Source organism: Petromyzon marinus, chromosome 26 (genome assembly GCF_048934315.1).
Source record: "Petromyzon marinus isolate PM22_M1 ecotype Great Lakes invasive population chromosome 26, UKy_Petmar_22M1.pri1.0, whole genome shotgun sequence".
NCBI classification, from domain to species: Eukaryota; Metazoa; Chordata; class Hyperoartia; order Petromyzontiformes; family Petromyzontidae; genus Petromyzon; species Petromyzon marinus.
In genome coordinates this window covers 12,080,999-12,102,194 of record NC_133692.1, presented here as the reverse complement: position 1 = coordinate 12,102,194, position 21,196 = coordinate 12,080,999, and the positions used below count along the sequence as shown (strand labels likewise).

The following is a 21,196-nucleotide window of genomic DNA, read 5'->3' as shown; positions in this document are numbered from 1 at the left end:
ATTTACTAAACACCTTATGCTTTGCTGTCATAGGCTATGAGTTATATCGGTTGATAATAATGTTTATGAAAATAAGAACGGTGCCTTTTTATAGTCGTGGCATATAAAAAAATGCCATTACTTCTTTAACTCTTAAATGGCAACTATATCTTGAGTCAACATTACCCAGAATGCTATGGAGAATTTTACTCGTAAACTATGTCTTAGCTCATAAAATTTTAAATTTCCAAATAAGTGTATATTTTCGTAACTTGTTATTTGTAGTTTTTTAAACGACAGTGTTTATTTTTTTAATCATTTTTAAGTACCGCCACGTAAAAGATTTATAATGCCCATAGAGTAGAGGTTGAGGGTATTTGTTCATATATGAATAGTGGAAGCAGGCCAACTCATACTTACCTGACAGGGGAGGCACCATGATCATTTAGGTGGTCCTCCCAGGGTGAGGCTCATCCATTGCACTGCGGGTGGGTTGACCCCTGCGATTTCCCCAAATGCGGGAAACTCGACTGTATAATTTGTGATACTGGGGGACTGCGTTCGCGCTATCCCCCGAATATTTAAGGAAAAATAGGTTTGCTGTGCTTCATGAATATCGATAAGATCTGTAATCTCATGTGAATCTTAGTCCCTAATCACTCTCTCCCTAATCCCCCATTAATGCAACTGAGGTTCTTGCGTCTGGGGGTGGAATTCCTTTCCAGCTCAGACCCTGCTTCCTTGCCCATCGCCACATATATAGCCTTGTTGTAGCTGCTTTCTCGCAAGTTCAACAGTTCCACTGCTGGATTATAATTTTTCCGCCTGAGGACGACTGCTTGTGTTGCAATTGACACGTCGTGATTTATTTTAATTCATACCAACGTGGCTTTACCGAAATAACCAAAGAGTATTGATAACACAGTCAAATTATCCATAATAGAGGTTTGTTGGGTGGTTGGCGGGTTTAACGACACATTTATATATTGACGAGATACATCCCAAAACACCTCTATTTTGGATGATATTGGTCCCGAAAGCCTACGTGTAATAATTACATTATTTTTTATTCAGCCTTGCAAACCAGATTTGTTGGTGATTGGCCAGTGGCATGGTGAAAAGCTGATCATCTTGCTGGTTTAACACGCAAAAAATACTGTGAAAACAAATTCAGCGCAATTTACTAAACACCTTATGCTTTGCTGTCATAGGCTATGCGTTATATCGGTTGATAATAATGTTTATGAAAATAAGAACGGTGCCTTTTTATAGTCGTGGCATATAAAAAAATGCCATTACTTCCTTAACTCTTAAATGGCAACTATATCTTGAGTCAACATTACCCAGAATGATATGGAGAATTTGATTCGTAAACTATGCCTTAGCTCACAAAATTCGAAATTTCCAAATAAGTGTATATTTTCGTGACGTGTTATTTGTAGTTTTTTAAACGACAGTGTTTATTTTTTTAATCATTATTAAGTATCGCCACGTAAAAGATTTATAATGCCCATAGAGTAGAGGTACAGGGTATTTGTTCATATAGGGATAGTGGAAGCAGGCCAACTCATACTTACCTGACAGGGGAGGCACCATAATCATTTAGGTGGTCCTCCCAAGGTGAGGCTCATCCATTGCACTGCGGGTGGGTTGACCCCTGCGATTTCCCCAAATGCGGGAAACTCGACTGTATAATTTGTGATACTGGGGGATTGCGTTCGCGCTATCCCCCGAATATTTAAGGAAAAAATAGGTTTGCTGTGCTTTATGAATATCGATAAGATCTGTAATCTCATGTGAATCTTAGTCCCTAATCACTCTCTCCCTAATCCCCCATTAATGCAACTGAGGTGCTTGCGTCCGGGGGTGGAATTCCTTTCCAGCTCAGACCCTGCTTGCTTGCCCATTGCCACATATATAGCCTTGTTGTAGCTGCTTTCTCGCAAGTTTAACAGTTCCACTGCTGGATTATATTTTTTCCGCCTGAGGACGACTGCTTGTATTGCGATCGACACGTCGTGATTTATTTTAATTCATACCAACGTGGCTTTACCGAAATAACCAAAGAGTATAGATAACACAGTCAAATTATCCATAATAGAGGTTTGTTGGGTGGTTGGCGGGTTTAACGACACATTTATATATTGACGAGATCTAACCCAAAACACCTCTATTTTGGATGATATTGGTCCCGAAAGCCTACGTGTAATAATTACATTATTTTTGATTCAGCCTTGCAAACCAGATTTGTTGGTGATTGGCCAGTGGCATGGTGAAAAGCTGATCATCTTGCTGGTTTAACATGCAAAAAATACTGTGAAAACAAATTCAGCGCAATTTACTAAACACCTTATGCTTTGCTGTCATAGGCTATGAGTTATATCGGTTGATAATAATGTTTATGAAAATAAGAACGGTGCCTTTTTATAGTCGTGGCATATAAAAAAATGCCATTACTTCTTTAACTCTTAAATGGCAACTATATCTTGAGTCAACATTACCCAGAATGCTATGGAGAATTTTACTCGTAAACTATGTCTTAGCTCATAAAATTTTAAATTTCCAAATAAGTGTATATTTTCGTAACTTGTTATTTGTAGTTTTTTAAACGACAGTGTTTATTTTTTTAATCATTTTTAAGTACCGCCACGTAAAAGATTTATAATGCCCATAGAGTAGAGGTTGAGGGTATTTGTTCATATATGAATAGTGGAAGCAGGCCAACTCATACTTACCTGACAGGGGAGGCACCATGATCATTTAGGTGGTCCTCCCAGGGTGAGGCTCATCCATTGCACTGCGGGTGGGTTGACCCCTGCGATTTCCCCAAATGCGGGAAACTCGACTGTATAATTTGTGATACTGGGGGACTGCGTTCGCGCTATCCCCCGAATATTTAAGGAAAAATAGGTTTGCTGTGCTTCATGAATATCGATAAGATCTGTAATCTCATGTGAATCTTAGTCCCTAATCACTCTCTCCCTAATCCCCCATTAATGCAACTGAGGTTCTTGCGTCTGGGGGTGGAATTCCTTTCCAGCTCAGACCCTGCTTCCTTGCCCATCGCCACATATATAGCCTTGTTGTAGCTGCTTTCTCGCAAGTTCAACAGTTCCACTGCTGGATTATAATTTTTCCGCCTGAGGACGACTGCTTGTGTTGCAATTGACACGTCGTGATTTATTTTAATTCATACCAACGTGGCTTTACCGAAATAACCAAAGAGTATTGATAACACAGTCAAATTATCCATAATAGAGGTTTGTTGGGTGGTTGGCGGGTTTAACGACACATTTATATATTGACGAGATATATCCCAAAACACCTCTATTTTGGATGATATTGGTCCCGAAAGCCTACGTGTAATAATTACATTATTTTTTATTCAGCCTTGCAAACCAGATTTGTTGGTGATTGGCCAGTGGCATGGTGAAAAGCTGATCATCTTGCTGGTTTAACACGCAAAAAATACTGTGAAAACAAATTCAGCGCAATTTACTAAACACCTTATGCTTTGCTGTCATAGGCTATGCGTTATATCGGTTGATAATAATGTTTATGAAAATAAGAACGGTGCCTTTTTATAGTCGTGGCATATAAAAAAATGCCATTACTTCCTTAACTCTTAAATGGCAACTATATCTTGAGTCAACATTACCCAGAATGATATGGAGAATTTGATTCGTAAACTATGCCTTAGCTCACAAAATTCGAAATTTCCAAATAAGTGTATATTTTCGTGACGTGTTATTTGTAGTTTTTTAAACGACAGTGTTTATTTTTTTAATCATTATTAAGTATCACCACGTAAAAGATGTATAATGCCCATAGAGTAGAGGTACAGGGTATTTGTTCATATAGGGATAGTGGAAGCAGGCCAACTCATACTTACCTGACAGGGGAGGCACCATGATCATTTAGGTGGTCCTCCCAAGGTGAGGCTCATCCATTGCACTGCGGGTGGGTTGACCCCTGCGATTTCCCCAAATGCGGGAAACTCGACTGTATAATTTGTGATACTGGGGGATTGCGTTCGCGCTATCCCCCGAATATTTAAGGAAAAAATAGGTTTGCTGTGCTTTATGAATATCGATAAGATCTGTAATCTCATGTGAATCTTAGTCCCTAATCACTCTCTCCCTAATCCCCCATTAATGCAACTGAGGTGCTTGCGTCCGGGGGTGGAATTCCTTTCCAGCTCAGACCCTGCTTGCTTGCCCATTGCCACATATATAGCCTTGTTGTAGCTGCTTTCTCGCAAGTTTAACAGTTCCACTGCTGGATTATATTTTTTCCGCCTGAGGACGACTGCTTGTATTGCGATCGACACGTCGTGATTTATTTTAATTCATACCAACGTGGCTTTACCGAAATAACCAAAGAGTATAGATAACACAGTCAAATTATCCATAATAGAGGTTTGTTGGGTGGTTGGCGGGTTTAACGACACATTTATATATTGACGAGATCTAACCCAAAACACCTCTATTTTGGATGATATTGGTCCCGAAAGCCTACGTGTAATAATTACATTATTTTTGATTCAGCCTTGCAAACCAGATTTGTTGGTGATTGGCCAGTGGCATGGTGAAAAGCTGATCATCTTGCTGGTTTAACATGCAAAAAATACTGTGAAAACAAATTCAGCGCAATTTACTAAACACCTTATGCTTTGCTGTCATAGGCTATGAGTTATATCGGTTGATAATAATGTTTATGAAAATAAGAACGGTGCCTTTTTATAGTCGTGGCATATAAAAAAATGCCATTACTTCTTTAACTCTTAAATGGCAACTATATCTTGAGTCAACATTACCCAGAATGCTATGGAGAATTTTACTCGTAAACTATGTCTTAGCTCATAAAATTTTAAATTTCCAAATAAGTGTATATTTTCGTAACTTGTTATTTGTAGTTTTTTAAACGACAGTGTTTATTTTTTTAATCATTTTTAAGTACCGCCACGTAAAAGATTTATAATGCCCATAGAGTAGAGGTTGAGGGTATTTGTTCATATATGAATAGTGGAAGCAGGCCAACTCATACTTACCTGACAGGGGAGGCACCATGATCATTTAGGTGGTCCTCCCAGGGTGAGGCTCATCCATTGCACTGCGGGTGGGTTGACCCCTGCGATTTCCCCAAATGCGGGAAACTCGACTGTATAATTTGTGATACTGGGGGACTGCGTTCGCGCTATCCCCCGAATATTTAAGGAAAAATAGGTTTGCTGTGCTTCATGAATATCGATAAGATCTGTAATCTCATGTGAATCTTAGTCCCTAATCACTCTCTCCCTAATCCCCCATTAATGCAACTGAGGTTCTTGCGTCTGGGGGTGGAATTCCTTTCCAGCTCAGACCCTGCTTCCTTGCCCATCGCCACATATATAGCCTTGTTGTAGCTGCTTTCTCGCAAGTTCAACAGTTCCACTGCTGGATTATAATTTTTCCGCCTGAGGACGACTGCTTGTGTTGCAATTGACACGTCGTGATTTATTTTAATTCATACCAACGTGGCTTTACCGAAATAACCAAAGAGTATTGATAACACAGTCAAATTATCCATAATAGAGGTTTGTTGGGTGGTTGGCGGGTTTAACGACACATTTATATATTGACGAGATATATCCCAAAACACCTCTATTTTGGATGATATTGGTCCCGAAAGCCTACGTGTAATAATTACATTATTTTTGATTCAGCCTTGCAAACCAGATTTGTTGGTGATTGGCCAGTGGCATGGTGAAAAGCTGATCATCTTGCTGGTTTAACATGCAAAAAATACTGTGAAAACAAATTCAGCGCAATTTACTAAACACCTTATGCTTTGCTGTCATAGGCTATGAGTTATATCGGTTGATAATAATGTTTATGAAAATAAGAACGGTGCCTTTTTATAGTCGTGGCATATAAAAAAATGCCATTACTTCTTTAACTCTTAAATGGCAACTATATCTTGAGTCAACATTACCCAGAATGCTATGGAGAATTTTACTCGTAAACTATGTCTTAGCTCATAAAATTTTAAATTTCCAAATAAGTGTATATTTTCGTAACTTGTTATTTGTAGTTTTTTAAACGACAGTGTTTATTTTTTTAATCATTTTTAAGTACCGCCACGTAAAAGATTTATAATGCCCATAGAGTAGAGGTTGAGGGTATTTGTTCATATATGAATAGTGGAAGCAGGCCAACTCATACTTACCTGACAGGGGAGGCACCATGATCATTTAGGTGGTCCTCCCAGGGTGAGGCTCATCCATTGCACTGCAGGTGGGTTGACCCCTGCGATTTCCCCAAATGCGGGAAACTCGACTGTATAATTTGTGATACTGGGGGACTGCGTTCGCGCTATCCCCCGAATATTTAAGGAAAAATAGGTTTGCTGTGCTTCATGAATATCGATAAGATCTGTAATCTCATGTGAATCTTAGTCCCTAATCACTCTCTCCCTAATCCCCCATTAATGCAACTGAGGTTCTTGCGTCTGGGGGTGGAATTCCTTTCCAGCTCAGACCCTGCTTCCTTGCCCATCGCCACATATATAGCCTTGTTGTAGCTGCTTTCTCGCAAGTTCAACAGTTCCACTGCTGGATTATAATTTTTCCGCCTGAGGACGACTGCTTGTGTTGCAATTGACACGTCGTGATTTATTTTAATTCATACCAACGTGGCTTTACCGAAATAACCAAAGAGTATAGATAACACAGTCAAATTATCCATAATAGAGGTTTGTTGGGTGGTTGGCGGGTTTAACGACACATTTATATATTGACGAGATCTAACCCAAAACACCTCTATTTTGGATGATATTGGTCCCGAAAGCCTACGTGTAATAATTACATTATTTTTGATTCAGCCTTGCAAACCAGATTTGTTGGTGATTGGCCAGTGGCATGGTGAAAAGCTGATCATCTTGCTGGTTTAACATGCAAAAAATACTGTGAAAACAAATTCAGCGCAATTTACTAAACACCTTATGCTTTGCTGTCATAGGCTATGAGTTATATCGGTTGATAATAATGTTTATGAAAATAAGAACGGTGCCTTTTTATAGTCGTGGCATATAAAAAAATGCCATTACTTCTTTAACTCTTAAATGGCAACTATATCTTGAGTCAACATTACCCAGAATGCTATGGAGAATTTTACTCGTAAACTATGTCTTAGCTCATAAAATTTTAAATTTCCAAATAAGTGTATATTTTCGTAACTTGTTATTTGTAGTTTTTTAAACGACAGTGTTTATTTTTTTAATCATTTTTAAGTACCGCCACGTAAAAGATTTATAATGCCCATAGAGTAGAGGTTGAGGGTATTTGTTCATATATGAATAGTGGAAGCAGGCCAACTCATACTTACCTGACAGGGGAGGCACCATGATCATTTAGGTGGTCCTCCCAGGGTGAGGCTCATCCATTGCACTGCGGGTGGGTTGACCCCTGCGATTTCCCCAAATGCGGGAAACTCGACTGTATAATTTGTGATACTGGGGGACTGCGTTCGCGCTATCCCCCGAATATTTAAGGAAAAATAGGTTTGCTGTGCTTCATGAATATCGATAAGATCTGTAATCTCATGTGAATCTTAGTCCCTAATCACTCTCTCCCTAATCCCCCATTAATGCAACTGAGGTTCTTGCGTCTGGGGGTGGAATTCCTTTCCAGCTCAGACCCTGCTTCCTTGCCCATCGCCACATATATAGCCTTGTTGTAGCTGCTTTCTCGCAAGTTCAACAGTTCCACTGCTGGATTATAATTTTTCCGCCTGAGGACGACTGCTTGTGTTGCAATTGACACGTCGTGATTTATTTTAATTCATACCAACGTGGCTTTACCGAAATAACCAAAGAGTATTGATAACACAGTCAAATTATCCATAATAGAGGTTTGTTGGGTGGTTGGCGGGTTTAACGACACATTTATATATTGACGAGATATATCCCAAAACACCTCTATTTTGGATGATATTGGTCCCGAAAGCCTACGTGTAATAATTACATTATTTTTTATTCAGCCTTGCAAACCAGATTTGTTGGTGATTGGCCAGTGGCATGGTGAAAAGCTGATCATCTTGCTGGTTTAACACGCAAAAAATACTGTGAAAACAAATTCAGCGCAATTTACTAAACACCTTATGCTTTGCTGTCATAGGCTATGCGTTATATCGGTTGATAATAATGTTTATGAAAATAAGAACGGTGCCTTTTTATAGTCGTGGCATATAAAAAAATGCCATTACTTCCTTAACTCTTAAATGGCAACTATATCTTGAGTCAACATTACCCAGAATGATATGGAGAATTTGATTCGTAAACTATGCCTTAGCTCACAAAATTCGAAATTTCCAAATAAGTGTATATTTTCGTGACGTGTTATTTGTAGTTTTTTAAACGACAGTGTTTATTTTTTTAATCATTATTAAGTATCACCACGTAAAAGATGTATAATGCCCATAGAGTAGAGGTACAGGGTATTTGTTCATATAGGGATAGTGGAAGCAGGCCAACTCATACTTACCTGACAGGGGAGGCACCATGATCATTTAGGTGGTCCTCCCAAGGTGAGGCTCATCCATTGCACTGCGGGTGGGTTGACCCCTGCGATTTCCCCAAATGCGGGAAACTCGACTGTATAATTTGTGATACTGGGGGATTGCGTTCGCGCTATCCCCCGAATATTTAAGGAAAAAATAGGTTTGCTGTGCTTTATGAATATCGATAAGATCTGTAATCTCATGTGAATCTTAGTCCCTAATCACTCTCTCCCTAATCCCCCATTAATGCAACTGAGGTGCTTGCGTCCGGGGGTGGAATTCCTTTCCAGCTCAGACCCTGCTTGCTTGCCCATTGCCACATATATAGCCTTGTTGTAGCTGCTTTCTCGCAAGTTTAACAGTTCCACTGCTGGATTATATTTTTTCCGCCTGAGGACGACTGCTTGTATTGCGATCGACACGTCGTGATTTATTTTAATTCATACCAACGTGGCTTTACCGAAATAACCAAAGAGTATAGATAACACAGTCAAATTATCCATAATAGAGGTTTGTTGGGTGGTTGGCGGGTTTAACGACACATTTATATATTGACGAGATCTAACCCAAAACACCTCTATTTTGGATGATATTGGTCCCGAAAGCCTACGTGTAATAATTACATTATTTTTGATTCAGCCTTGCAAACCAGATTTGTTGGTGATTGGCCAGTGGCATGGTGAAAAGCTGATCATCTTGCTGGTTTAACATGCAAAAAATACTGTGAAAACAAATTCAGCGCAATTTACTAAACACCTTATGCTTTGCTGTCATAGGCTATGAGTTATATCGGTTGATAATAATGTTTATGAAAATAAGAACGGTGCCTTTTTATAGTCGTGGCATATAAAAAAATGCCATTACTTCTTTAACTCTTAAATGGCAACTATATCTTGAGTCAACATTACCCAGAATGCTATGGAGAATTTTACTCGTAAACTATGTCTTAGCTCATAAAATTTGAAATTTCCAAATAAGTGTATATTTTCGTAACTTGTTATTTGTAGTTTTTTAAACGACAGTGTTTATTTTTTTAATCATTTTTAAGTACCGCCACGTAAAAGATTTATAATGCCCATAGAGTAGAGGTTGAGGGTATTTGTTCATATATGAATAGTGGAAGCAGGCCAACTCATACTTACCTGACAGGGGAGGCACCATGATCATTTAGGTGGTCCTCCCAGGGTGAGGCTCATCCATTGCACTGCGGGTGGGTTGACCCCTGCGATTTCCCCAAATGCGGGAAACTCGACTGTATAATTTGTGATACTGGGGGACTGCGTTCGCGCTATCCCCCGAATATTTAAGGAAAAATAGGTTTGCTGTGCTTCATGAATATCGATAAGATCTGTAATCTCATGTGAATCTTAGTCCCTAATCACTCTCTCCCTAATCCCCCATTAATGCAACTGAGGTTCTTGCGTCTGGGGGTGGAATTCCTTTCCAGCTCAGACCCTGCTTCCTTGCCCATCGCCACATATATAGCCTTGTTGTAGCTGCTTTCTCGCAAGTTCAACAGTTCCACTGCTGGATTATAATTTTTCCGCCTGAGGACGACTGCTTGTGTTGCAATTGACACGTCGTGATTTATTTTAATTCATACCAACGTGGCTTTACCGAAATAACCAAAGAGTATTGATAACACAGTCAAATTATCCATAATAGAGGTTTGTTGGGTGGTTGGCGGGTTTAACGACACATTTATATATTGACGAGATATATCCCAAAACACCTCTATTTTGGATGATATTGGTCCCGAAAGCCTACGTGTAATAATTACATTATTTTTGATTCAGCCTTGCAAACCAGATTTGTTGGTGATTGGCCAGTGGCATGGTGAAAAGCTGATCATCTTGCTGGTTTAACATGCAAAAAATACTGTGAAAACAAATTCAGCGCAATTTACTAAACACCTTATGCTTTGCTGTCATAGGCTATGAGTTATATCGGTTGATAATAATGTTTATGAAAATAAGAACGGTGCCTTTTTATAGTCGTGGCATATAAAAAAATGCCATTACTTCTTTAACTCTTAAATGGCAACTATATCTTGAGTCAACATTACCCAGAATGCTATGGAGAATTTTACTCGTAAACTATGTCTTAGCTCATAAAATTTTAAATTTCCAAATAAGTGTATATTTTCGTAACTTGTTATTTGTAGTTTTTTAAACGACAGTGTTTATTTTTTTAATCATTTTTAAGTACCGCCACGTAAAAGATTTATAATGCCCATAGAGTAGAGGTTGAGGGTATTTGTTCATATATGAATAGTGGAAGCAGGCCAACTCATACTTACCTGACAGGGGAGGCACCATGATCATTTAGGTGGTCCTCCCAGGGTGAGGCTCATCCATTGCACTGCGGGTGGGTTGACCCCTGCGATTTCCCCAAATGCGGGAAACTCGACTGTATAATTTGTGATACTGGGGGACTGCGTTCGCGCTATCCCCCGAATATTTAAGGAAAAATAGGTTTGCTGTGCTTCATGAATATCGATAAGATCTGTAATCTCATGTGAATCTTAGTCCCTAATCACTCTCTCCCTAATCCCCCATTAATGCAACTGAGGTTCTTGCGTCTGGGGGTGGAATTCCTTTCCAGCTCAGACCCTGCTTCCTTGCCCATCGCCACATATATAGCCTTGTTGTAGCTGCTTTCTCGCAAGTTCAACAGTTCCACTGCTGGATTATAATTTTTCCGCCTGAGGACGACTGCTTGTGTTGCAATTGACACGTCGTGATTTATTTTAATTCATACCAACGTGGCTTTACCGAAATAACCAAAGAGTATTGATAACACAGTCAAATTATCCATAATAGAGGTTTGTTGGGTGGTTGGCGGGTTTAACGACACATTTATATATTGACGAGATATATCCCAAAACACCTCTATTTTGGATGATATTGGTCCCGAAAGCCTACGTGTAATAATTACATTATTTTTGATTCAGCCTTGCAAACCAGATTTGTTGGTGATTGGCCAGTGGCATGGTGAAAAGCTGATCATCTTGCTGGTTTAACACGCAAAAAATACTGTGAAAACAAATTCAGCGCAATTTACTAAACACCTTATGCTTTGCTGTCATAGGCTATGCGTTATATCGGTTGATAATAATGTTTATGAAAATAAGAACGGTGCCTTTTTATAGTCGTGGCATATAAAAAAATGCCATTACTTCCTTAACTCTTAAATGGCAACTATATCTTGAGTCAACATTACCCAGAATGATATGGAGAATTTGATTCGTAAACTATGCCTTAGCTCACAAAATTCGAAATTTCCAAATAAGTGTATATTTTCGAGACGTGTTATTTGTAGTTTTTTAAACGACAGTGTTTATTTTTTTAATCATTATTAAGTATCGCCACGTAAAAGATTTATAATGCCCATAGAGTAGAGGTACAGGGTATTTGTTCATATAGGGATAGTGGAAGCAGGCCAACTCATACTTACCTGACAGGGGAGGCACCATGATTATTTAGGTGGTCCTCCCAAGGTGAGGCTCATCCATTGCACTGCGGGTGGGTTGACCCCTGCGATTTCCCCAAATGCGGGAAACTCGACTGTATAATTTGTGATACTGGGGGATTGTGTTCGCGCTATCCCCCGAATATTTAAGGAAAAAATAGGTTTGCTGTGCTTTATGAATATCGATAAGATCTGTAATCTCATGTGAATCTTAGTCCCTAATCACTCTCTCCCTAATCCCCCATTAATGCAACTGAGGTGCTTGCGTCCGGGGGTGGAATTCCTTTCCAGCTCAGACCCTGCTTGCTTGCCCATTGCCACATATATAGCCTTGTTGTAGCTGCTTTCTCGCAAGTTTAACAGTTCCACTGCTGGATTATATTTTTTCCGTCTGAGGACGACTGCTTGTATTGCGATCGACACGTCGTGATTTATTTTAATTCATACCAACGTGGCTTTACCGAAATAACCAAAGAGTATAGATAACACAGTCAAATTATCCATAATAGAGGTTTGTTGGGTGGTTGGCGGGTTTAACGACACATTTATATATTGACGAGATCTAACCCAAAACACCTCTATTTTGGATGATATTGGTCCCGAAAGCCTACGTGTAATAATTACATTATTTTTGATTCAGCCTTGCAAACCAGATTTGTTGGTGATTGGCCAGTGGCATGGTGAAAAGCTGATCATCTTGCTGGTTTAACATGCAAAAAATACTGTGAAAACAAATTCAGCGCAATTTACTAAACACCTTATGCTTTGCTGTCATAGGCTATGAGTTATATCGGTTGATAATAATGTTTATGAAAATAAGAACGGTGCCTTTTTATAGTCGTGGCATATAAAAAAATGCCATTACTTCTTTAACTCTTAAATGGCAACTATATCTTGAGTCAACATTACCCAGAATGCTATGGAGAATTTTACTCGTAAACTATGTCTTAGCTCATAAAATTTTAAATTTCCAAATAAGTGTATATTTTCGTAACTTGTTATTTGTAGTTTTTTAAACGACAGTGTTTATTTTTTTAATCATTTTTAAGTACCGCCACGTAAAAGATTTATAATGCCCATAGAGTAGAGGTTGAGGGTATTTGTTCATATAGGAATAGTGGAAGCAGGCCAACTCATACTTACCTGACAGGGGAGGCACCATGATCATTTAGGTGGTCCTCCCAGGGTGAGGCTCATCCATTGCACTGCGGGTGGGTTGACCCCTGCGATTTCCCCAAATGCGGGAAACTCGACTGTATAATTTGTGATACTGGGGGATTGCGTTCGCGCTATCCCCCGAATATTTAAGGAAAAAATAGGTTTGCTGTGCTTTATGAATATCGATAAGATCTGTAATCTCATGTGAATCTTAGTCCCTAATCACTCTCTCCCTAATCCCCCATTAATGCAACTGAGGTGCTTGCGTCCGGGGGTGGAATTCCTTTCCAGCTCAGACCCTGCTTGCTTGCCCATTGCCACATATATAGCCTTGTTGTAGCTGCTTTCTCGCAAGTTTAACAGTTCCACTGCTGGATTATATTTTTTCCGCCTGAGGACGACTGCTTGTATTGCGATCGACACGTCGTGATTTATTTTAATTCATACCAACGTGGCTTTACCGAAATAACCAAAGAGTATAGATAACACAGTCAAATTATCCATAATAGAGGTTTGTTGGGTGGTTGGCGGGTTTAACGACACATTTATATATTGACGAGATCTAACCCAAAACACCTCTATTTTGGATGATATTGGTCCCGAAAGCCTACGTGTAATAATTACATTATTTTTGATTCAGCCTTGCAAACCAGATTTGTTGGTGATTGGCCAGTGGCATGGTGAAAAGCTGATCATCTTGCTGGTTTAACATGCAAAAAATACTGTGAAAACAAATTCAGCGCAATTTACTAAACACCTTATGCTTTGCTGTCATAGGCTATGAGTTATATCGGTTGATAATAATGTTTATGAAAATAAGAACGGTGCCTTTTTATAGTCGTGGCATATAAAAAAATGCCATTACTTCTTTAACTCTTAAATGGCAACTATATCTTGAGTCAACATTACCCAGAATGCTATGGAGAATTTTACTCGTAAACTATGTCTTAGCTCATAAAATTTTAAATTTCCAAATAAGTGTATATTTTCGTAACTTGTTATTTGTAGTTTTTTAAACGACAGTGTTTATTTTTTTAATCATTTTTAAGTACCGCCACGTAAAAGATTTATAATGCCCATAGAGTAGAGGTTGAGGGTATTTGTTCATATATGAATAGTGGAAGCAGGCCAACTCATACTTACCTGACAGGGGACGCACCATGATCATTTAGGTGGTCCTCCCAGGGTGAGGCTCATCCATTGCACTGCGGGTGGGTTGACCCCTGCGATTTCCCCAAATGCGGGAAACTCGACTGTATAATTTGTGATACTGGGGGATTGCGTTCGCGCTATCCCCCGAATATTTAAGGAAAAAATAGGTTTGCTGTGCTTTATGAATATCGATAAGATCTGTAATCTCATGTGAATCTTAGTCCCTAATCACTCTCTCCCTAATCCCCCATTAATGCAACTGAGGTGCTTGCGTCCGGGGGTGGAATTCCTTTCCAGCTCAGACCCTGCTTGCTTGCCCATTGCCACATATATAGCCTTGTTGTAGCTGCTTTCTCGCAAGTTTAACAGTTCCACTGCTGGATTATATTTTTTCCGCCTGAGGACGACTGCTTGTATTGCGATCGACACGTCGTGATTTATTTTAATTCATACCAACGTGGCTTTACCGAAATAACCAAAGAGTATAGATAACACAGTCAAATTATCCATAATAGAGGTTTGTTGGGTGGTTGGCGGGTTTAACGACACATTTATATATTGACCAGATCTAACCCAAAACACCTCTATTTTGGATGATATTGGTCCCGAAAGCCTACGTGTAATAATTACATTATTTTTGATTCAGCCTTGCAAACCAGATTTGTTGGTGATTGGCCAGTGGCATGGTGAAAAGCTGATCATCTTGCTGGTTTAACATGCAAAAAATACTGTGAAAACAAATTCAGCGCAATTTACTAAACACCTTATGCTTTGCTGTCATAGGCTATGAGTTATATCGGTTGATAATAATGTTTATGAAAATAAGAACGGTGCCTTTTTATAGTCGTGGCATATAAAAAAATGCCATTACTTCTTTAACTCTTAAATGGCAACTATATCTTGAGTCAACATTACCCAGAATGCTATGGAGAATTTTACTCGTAAACTATGTCTTAGCTCATAAAATTTTAAATTTCCAAATAAGTGTATATTTTCGTAACTTGTTATTTGTAGTTTTTTAAACGACAGTGTTTATTTTTTTAATCATTTTTAAGTACCGCCACGTAAAAGATTTATAATGCCCATAGAGTAGAGGTTGAGGGTATTTGTTCATATATGAATAGTGGAAGCAGGCCAACTCATACTTACCTGACAGGGGAGGCACCATGATCATTTAGGTGGTCCTCCCAGGGTGAGGCTCATCCATTGCACTGCGGGTGGGTTGACCCCTGCGATTTCCCCAAATGCGGGAAACTCGACTGTATAATTTGTGATACTGGGGGACTGCGTTCGCGCTATCCCCCGAATATTTAAGGAAAAATAGGTTTGCTGTGCTTCATGAATATCGATAAGATCTGTAATCTCATGTGAATCTTAGTCCCTAATCACTCTCTCCCTAATCCCCCATTAATGCAACTGAGGTTCTTGCGTCTGGGGGTGGAATTCCTTTCCAGCTCAGACCCTGCTTCCTTGCCCATCGCCACATATATAGCCTTGTTGTAGCTGCTTTCTCGCAAGTTCAACAGTTCCACTGCTGGATTATAATTTTTCCGCCTGAGGACGACTGCTTGTATTGCGATCGACACGTCGTGATTTATTTTAATTCATACCAACGTGGCTTTACCGAAATAACCAAAGAGTATAGATAACACAGTCAAATTATCCATAATAGAGGTTTGTTGGGTGGTTGGCGGGTTTAACGACACATTTATATATTGACGAGATCTAACCCAAAACACCTCTATTTTGGATGATATTGGTCCCGAAAGCCTACGTGTAATAATTACATTATTTTTGATTCAGCCTTGCAAACCAGATTTGTTGGTGATTGGCCAGTGGCATGGTGAAAAGCTGATCATCTTGCTGGTTTAACATGCAAAAAATACTGTGAAAACAAATTCAGCGCAATTTACTAAACACCTTATGCTTTGCTGTCATAGGCTATGAGTTATATCGGTTGATAATAATGTTTATGAAAATAAGAACGGTGCCTTTTTATAGTCGTGGCATATAAAAAAATGCCATTACTTCTTTAACTCTTAAATGGCAACTATATCTTGAGTCAACATTACCCAGAATGCTATGGAGAATTTTACTCGTAAACTATGTCTTAGCTCATAAAATTTTAAATTTCCAAATAAGTGTATATTTTCGTAACTTGTTATTTGTAGTTTTTTAAACGACAGTGTTTATTTTTTTAATCATTTTTAAGTACCGCCACGTAAAAGATTTATAATGCCCATAGAGTAGAGGTTGAGGGTATTTGTTCATATATGAATAGTGGAAGCAGGCCAACTCATACTTACCTGACAGGGGAGGCACCATGATCATTTAGGTGGTCCTCCCAGGGTGAGGCTCATCCATTGCACTGCGGGTGGGTTGACCCCTGCGATTTCCCCAAATGCGGGAAACTCGACTGTATAATTTGTGATACTGGGGGACTGCGTTCGCGCTATCCCCCGAATATTTAAGGAAAAATAGGTTTGCTGTGCTTCATGAATATCGATAAGATCTGTAATCTCATGTGAATCTTAGTCCCTAATCACTCTCTCCCTAATCCCCCATTAATGCAACTGAGGTTCTTGCGTCTGGGGGTGGAATTCCTTTCCAGCTCAGACCCTGCTTCCTTGCCCATCGCCACATATATAGCCTTGTTGTAGCTGCTTTCTCGCAAGTTCAACAGTTCCACTGCTGGATTATAATTTTTCCGCCTGAGGACGACTGCTTGTATTGCAATCGACACGTCGTGATTTATTTTAATTCATACCAACGTGGCTTTACCGAAATAACCAAAGAGTATAGATAACACAGTCAAATTATCCATAATAGAGGTTTGTTGGGTGGTTGGCGGGTTTAACGACACATTTATATATTGACGAGATCTAACCCAAAACACCTCTATTTTGGATGATATTGGTCCCGAAAGCCTACGTGTAATAATTACATTATTTTTGATTCAGCCTTGCAAACCAGATTTGTTGGTGATTGGCCAGTGGCATGGTGAAAAGCTGATCATCTTGCTGGTTTAACATGCAAAAAATACTGTGAAAACAAATTCAGCGCAATTTACTAAACATCTTATGCTTTGCTGTCATAGGCTATGAGTTATATCGGTTGATAATAATGTTTATGAAAATAAGAACGGTGCCTTTTTATAGTCGTGGCATATAAAAAAATGCCATTACTTCTTTAACTCTTAAATGGCAACTATATCTTGAGTCAACATTACCCAGAATGCTATGGAGAATTTTACTCGTAAACTATGTCTTAGCTCATAAAATTTTAAATTTCCAAATAAGTGTATATTTTCGTAACTTGTTATTTGTAGTTTTTTAAACGACAGTGTTTATTTTTTTAATCATTTTTAAGTACCGCCACGTAAAAGATTTATAATGCCCATAGAGTAGAGGTTGAGGGTATTTGTTCATATATGAATAGTGGAAGCAGGCCAACTCATACTTACCTGACAGGGGAGGCACCATGATCATTTAGGTGGTCCTCCCAGGGTGAGGCTCATCCATTGCACTGCGGGTGGGTTGACCCCTGCGATTTCCCCAAATGCGGGAAACTCGACTGTATAATTTGTGATACTGGGGGACTGCGTTCGCGCTATCCCCCGAATATTTAAGGAAAAATAGGTTTGCTGTGCTTCATGAATATCGATAAGATCTGTAATCTCATGTGAATCTTAGTCCCTAATCACTCTCTCCCTAATCCCCCATTAATGCAACTGAGGTTCTTGCGTCTGGGGGTGGAATTCCTTTCCAGCTCAGACCCTGCTTCCTTGCCCATCGCCACATATATAGCCTTGTTGTAGCTGCTTTCTCGCAAGTTCAACAGTTCCACTGCTGGATTATAATTTTTCCGCCTGAGGACGACTGCTTGTGTTGCAATTGACACGTCGTGATTTATTTTAATTCATACCAACGTGGCTTTACCGAAATAACCAAAGAGTATTGATAACACAGTCAAATTATCCATAATAGAGGTTTGTTGGGTGGTTGGCGGGTTCAACGACACATTTATATATTGACGAGATATATCCCAAAACACCTCTATTTTGGATGATATTGGTCCCGAAAGCCTACGTGTAATAATTACATTATTTTTTATTCAGCCTTGCAAACCAGATTTGTTGGTGATTGGCCAGTGGCATGGTGAAAAGCTGATCATCTTGCTGGTTTAACACGCAAAAAATACTGTGAAAACAAATTCAGCGCAATTTACTAAACACCTTATGCTTTGCTGTCATAGGCTATGCGTTATATCGGTTGATAATAATGTTTATGAAAATAAGAACGGTGCCTTTTTATAGTCGTGGCATATAAAAAAATGCCATTACTTCCTTAACTCTTAAATGGCAACTATATCTTGAGTCAACATTACCCAGAATGATATGGAGAATTTGATTCGTAAACTATGCCTTAGCTCACAAAATTCGAAATTTCCAAATAAGTGTATATTTTCGTGACGTGTTATTTGTAGTTTTTTAAACGACAGTGTTTATTTTTTTAATCATTATTAAGTATCACCACGTAAAAGATTTATAATGCCCATAGAGTAGAGGTCCAGGGTATTTGTTCATATAGGGATAGTGGAAGCAGGCCAACTCATACTTACCTGACAGGGGAGGCACCATGATCATTTAGGTGGTCCTCCCAAGGTGAGGCTCATCCATTGCACTGCGGGTGGGTTGACCCCTGCGATTTCCCCAAATGCGGGAAACTCGACTGTATAATTTGTGATACTGGGGGATTGCGTTCGCGCTATCCCCCGAATATTTAAGGAAAAAATAGGTTTGCTGTGCTTTATGAATATCGATAAGATCTGTAATCTCATGTGAATCTTAGTCCCTAATCACTCTCTCCCTAATCCCCCATTAATGCAACTGAGGTGCTTGCGTCCGGGGGTGGAATTCCTTTCCAGCTCAGACCCTGCTTGCTTGCCCATTGCCACATATATAGCCTTGTTGTAGCTGCTTTCTCGCAAGTTTAACAGTTCCACTGCTGGATTATATTTTTTCCGCCTGAGGACGACTGCTTGTATTGCGATCGACACGTCGTGATTTATTTTAATTCATACCAACGTGGCTTTACCGAAATAACCAAAGAGTATAGATAACACAGTCAAATTATCCATAATAGAGGTTTGTTGGGTGGTTGGCGGGTTTAACGACACATTTATATATTGACGAGATCTAACCCAAAACACCTCTATTTTGGATGATATTGGTCCCGAAAGCCTACGTGTAATAATTACATTATTTTTGATTCAGCCTTGCAAACCAGATTTGTTGGTGATTGGCCAGTGGCATGGTGAAAAGCTGATCATCTTGCTGGTTTAACATGCAAAAAATACTGTGAAAACAAATTCAGCGCAATTTACTAAACACCTTATGCTTTGCTGTCATAGGCTATGAGTTATATCGGTTGATAATAATGTTTATGAAAATAAGAACGGTGCCTTTTTATAGTCGTGGCATATAAAAAAATGCCATTACTTCTTTAACTCTTAAATGGCAACTATATCTTGAGTCAACATTACCCAGAATGCTATGGAGAATTTTACTCGTAAACTATGTCTTAGCTCATAAAATTTTAAATTTCCAAATAAGTGTATATTTTCGTAACTTGTTATTTGTAGTTTTTTAAACGACAGTGTTTATTTTTTTAATCATTTTTAAGTACCGCCACGTAAAAGATTTATAATGCCCATAGAGTAGAGGTTGAGGGTATTTGTTCATATATGAATAGTGGAAGCAGGCCAACTCATACTTACCTGACAGGGGAGGCACCATGATCATTTAGGTGGTCCTCCCAGGGTGAGGCTCATCCATTGCACTGCGGGTGGGTTGACCCCTGCGATTTCCCCAAATGCGGGAAACTCGACTGTATAATTTGTGATACTGGGGGACTGCGTTCGCGCTATCCCCCGAATATTTAAGGAAAAATAGGTTTGCTGTGCTTCATGAATATCGATAAGATCTGTAATCTCATGTGAATCTTAGTCCCTAATCACTCTCTCCCTAATCACTCTCTCCCTAATCCCCCATTAATGCAACTGAGGTTCTTGCGTCTGGGGGTGGAATTCCTTTCCAGCTCAGACCCTGCTTCCTTGCCCATCGCCACATATATAGCCTTGTTGTAGCTGCTTTCTCGCAAGTTCAACAGTTCCACTGCTGGATTATAATTTTTCCGCCTGAGGACGACTGCTTGTATTGCAATCGACACGTCGTGATTTATTTTAATTCATACCAACGTGGCTTTACCGAAATAACCAAAGAGTATAGATAACACAGTCAAATTATCCATAATAGAGGTTTGTTGGGTGGTTGGCGGGTTTAACGACACATTTATATATTGACGAGATATATCCCAAAACACCTCTATTTTGGATGATATTGGTCCCGAAAGCCTACGTGTAATAATTACATTATTTTTGATTCAGCCTTGCAAACCAGATTTGTTGGTGATTGGCCAGTGGCATGGTGAAAAGCTGATCATCTTGCTGGTTTAACACGCAAAAAATACTGTGAAAACAAATTCAGCGCAATTTACTAAACACCTTATGCTTTGCTGTCATAGGCTATGCGTTATATCGGTTGATAATAATGTTTATGAAAATAAGAACGGTGCCTTTTTATAGTCGTGGCATATAAAAAAATGCCATTACTTCCTTAACTCTTAAATGGCAACTATATCTTGAGTCAACATTACCCAGAATGATATGGAGAATTTGATTCGTAAACTATGCCTTAGCTCACAAAATTCGAAATTTCCAAATAAGTGTATATTTTCGAGACGTGTTATTTGTAGTTTTTTAAACGACAGTGTTTATTTTTTTAATCATTATTAAGTATCGCCACGTAAAAGATTTATAATGCCCATAGAGTAGAGGTA

General features: G+C 39.1%; 18 non-coding genes across 18 annotated transcripts; all 18 read left to right on the top strand.

The window, feature by feature from the left end:
* Positions 1-391: 391 nt before the first annotated feature.
* On the top strand, positions 392-555 carry LOC116946300 (U1 spliceosomal RNA). Its single transcript, XR_004403470.1, has one exon. It is a non-coding gene; the product is annotated as a U1 spliceosomal RNA (small nuclear RNA).
* A 993-nt stretch (positions 556-1,548) lies between these two features.
* On the top strand, positions 1,549-1,712 carry LOC116946333 (U1 spliceosomal RNA). The gene has a single exon (XR_004403504.1). It is a non-coding gene; the product is annotated as a U1 spliceosomal RNA (small nuclear RNA).
* Positions 1,713-2,706: 994 nt separating this feature from the next.
* Positions 2,707-2,870, top strand: LOC116946299 (U1 spliceosomal RNA). The gene has a single exon (XR_004403469.1). It is a non-coding gene; the product is annotated as a U1 spliceosomal RNA (small nuclear RNA).
* Positions 2,871-3,863: 993 nt separating this feature from the next.
* Positions 3,864-4,027, top strand: LOC142929203 (U1 spliceosomal RNA). The gene has a single exon (XR_012945425.1). It is a non-coding gene; the product is annotated as a U1 spliceosomal RNA (small nuclear RNA).
* Positions 4,028-5,021: 994 nt separating this feature from the next.
* On the top strand, positions 5,022-5,185 carry LOC116946298 (U1 spliceosomal RNA). Its single transcript, XR_004403468.1, has one exon. It is a non-coding gene; the product is annotated as a U1 spliceosomal RNA (small nuclear RNA).
* A 993-nt stretch (positions 5,186-6,178) lies between these two features.
* Positions 6,179-6,342, top strand: LOC142929204 (U1 spliceosomal RNA). The gene has a single exon (XR_012945426.1). It is a non-coding gene; the product is annotated as a U1 spliceosomal RNA (small nuclear RNA).
* Positions 6,343-7,335: 993 nt separating this feature from the next.
* LOC116946296 (U1 spliceosomal RNA) lies at positions 7,336-7,499 on the top strand. Its single transcript, XR_004403467.1, has one exon. It is a non-coding gene; the product is annotated as a U1 spliceosomal RNA (small nuclear RNA).
* A 993-nt stretch (positions 7,500-8,492) lies between these two features.
* Positions 8,493-8,656, top strand: LOC116946315 (U1 spliceosomal RNA). Its single transcript, XR_004403485.1, has one exon. It is a non-coding gene; the product is annotated as a U1 spliceosomal RNA (small nuclear RNA).
* Positions 8,657-9,650: 994 nt separating this feature from the next.
* LOC116946295 (U1 spliceosomal RNA) lies at positions 9,651-9,814 on the top strand. The gene has a single exon (XR_004403466.1). It is a non-coding gene; the product is annotated as a U1 spliceosomal RNA (small nuclear RNA).
* Positions 9,815-10,807: 993 nt separating this feature from the next.
* LOC116946294 (U1 spliceosomal RNA) lies at positions 10,808-10,971 on the top strand. Its single transcript, XR_004403465.1, has one exon. It is a non-coding gene; the product is annotated as a U1 spliceosomal RNA (small nuclear RNA).
* A 993-nt stretch (positions 10,972-11,964) lies between these two features.
* LOC142929211 (U1 spliceosomal RNA) lies at positions 11,965-12,128 on the top strand. The gene has a single exon (XR_012945433.1). It is a non-coding gene; the product is annotated as a U1 spliceosomal RNA (small nuclear RNA).
* A 994-nt stretch (positions 12,129-13,122) lies between these two features.
* On the top strand, positions 13,123-13,286 carry LOC116946374 (U1 spliceosomal RNA). Its single transcript, XR_004403532.1, has one exon. It is a non-coding gene; the product is annotated as a U1 spliceosomal RNA (small nuclear RNA).
* A 994-nt stretch (positions 13,287-14,280) lies between these two features.
* On the top strand, positions 14,281-14,444 carry LOC116946311 (U1 spliceosomal RNA). Its single transcript, XR_004403481.1, has one exon. It is a non-coding gene; the product is annotated as a U1 spliceosomal RNA (small nuclear RNA).
* Positions 14,445-15,438: 994 nt separating this feature from the next.
* On the top strand, positions 15,439-15,602 carry LOC142929199 (U1 spliceosomal RNA). Its single transcript, XR_012945421.1, has one exon. It is a non-coding gene; the product is annotated as a U1 spliceosomal RNA (small nuclear RNA).
* A 993-nt stretch (positions 15,603-16,595) lies between these two features.
* Positions 16,596-16,759, top strand: LOC116946292 (U1 spliceosomal RNA). Its single transcript, XR_004403463.1, has one exon. It is a non-coding gene; the product is annotated as a U1 spliceosomal RNA (small nuclear RNA).
* Positions 16,760-17,752: 993 nt separating this feature from the next.
* LOC116946291 (U1 spliceosomal RNA) lies at positions 17,753-17,916 on the top strand. Its single transcript, XR_004403462.1, has one exon. It is a non-coding gene; the product is annotated as a U1 spliceosomal RNA (small nuclear RNA).
* Positions 17,917-18,909: 993 nt separating this feature from the next.
* Positions 18,910-19,073, top strand: LOC116946314 (U1 spliceosomal RNA). The gene has a single exon (XR_004403484.1). It is a non-coding gene; the product is annotated as a U1 spliceosomal RNA (small nuclear RNA).
* A 994-nt stretch (positions 19,074-20,067) lies between these two features.
* On the top strand, positions 20,068-20,231 carry LOC116946290 (U1 spliceosomal RNA). Its single transcript, XR_004403461.1, has one exon. It is a non-coding gene; the product is annotated as a U1 spliceosomal RNA (small nuclear RNA).
* The last annotated feature ends 965 nt before the right edge of the window (positions 20,232-21,196 follow it).